The 1,165-nt window shown below is 50.5% G+C and overlaps 1 protein-coding gene across 1 annotated transcript in view; it reads left to right on the top strand.

Annotated features, from left to right (window-relative positions):
• The window catches only part of hesx1 (HESX homeobox 1), a 3,183-nt gene that overhangs the window by 1,434 nt on the left and 584 nt on the right, over positions 1-1,165 (top strand). The gene's annotated exons all lie outside the window — the stretch shown is intronic.

Genomic DNA, 1,165 nt, shown 5'->3' with positions numbered 1-1,165 from the left:
CAGAGACAGATTGAGAGTCAGAGGACAGAGTCAGAGGACAGATTCAGGAGACAGAGGACAGAGTCAGAGGACGGAGACAGAGTCAGAGGACAAAGTCAGAGACAGATTGAGAGTCAGAGGACAGATTCAGAGGACAGAGTGAGAGGACGGAGACAGAGGACGGAGACAGAGTGAGAGGACGGAGACAGAGTCAGGACGGAGACAGAATGAGAGGACAGAGTCAGAGGACGGAGACAGAGTCAGAGACAGATTGAGAGTCAGAGGACAGAGTCAGAAGACAGAGTCAGAAGACAGAGACAGAGGACAGAGTCAGAGGACGGAGACAGAGTCAGAGGACAGATTCAGAGACAGAGACAGATTGAGAGTCAGAGGACAGATTCAGAGGACAGAGTCAGAGGACGGAGTCAGAGGACGGAGACAGAGTCAGAAGACAGAGTCAGAGACAGAGTCAGAGGACAGATTCAGAGACAGAGTCAGAAGACAGATTCAGAGACAGAGTCAGAAGACAGAGTCAGAGGACAGATTCAGAGACAGAGTCAGAAGACAAGGTCAGAGGACAGATTCAGAGACAGAGTCAGAGGACAGATTCAGAGGACGGAGTCAGAGGACGGAGACAGAGGACGGAGACAGAGTCAGAGGACAGAGACAGATTGAGAGTCAGAGGACAGAGTCAGAGGACAGATTCAGAGGACAGAGTCAGAGGACAGAGTCAGAGGACAGAGTCAGAGGACAGAGACAGAGTCAGAGGACAGAGTCAGAGGACAGATTCAGAGGACGGAGACAGAGTCAGAGGACAGAGTCAGAGGACGGAGACAGAGTCAGAGACAGAGACAGATTGAGAGTCAGAGGACAGAGTCAGAGGACGGAGTCAGAGGACGGAGACAGAGTCAGAGGACAGAGACAGAGGACAGAGTCAGAGGACAGAGTGAGAGGACGGAGACAGAGTCAGCTCCTCCTTCATCGGACACTTGATCAAACACATTATTCTCAGTTCACTTTCCCTTTAACAAGCTCATAAGTCACAGTTCTGTACATGTGCAGAAGTTTATACAGTGAGCAGCTTGACTCCACAGTGTCGTGATACAGGGTGTTCAGAAGCTTTAGACTGGTCTCTGAGTTCACCCCTATCTGTTCATCCATCCATCCATTCATCCATTCATCCTTC

The sequence above is a fragment of the Seriola lalandi genome, unplaced genomic scaffold, assembly GCF_002814215.2.
Source record: "Seriola lalandi dorsalis isolate HSWRI2012SDOR001 ecotype SW California unplaced genomic scaffold, Sedor1 jcf7180002054557, whole genome shotgun sequence".
Classification (NCBI taxonomy): Eukaryota; Metazoa; Chordata; class Actinopteri; order Carangiformes; family Carangidae; genus Seriola; species Seriola lalandi.
This window is presented reverse-complemented; position numbering and strand designations above follow the sequence as displayed.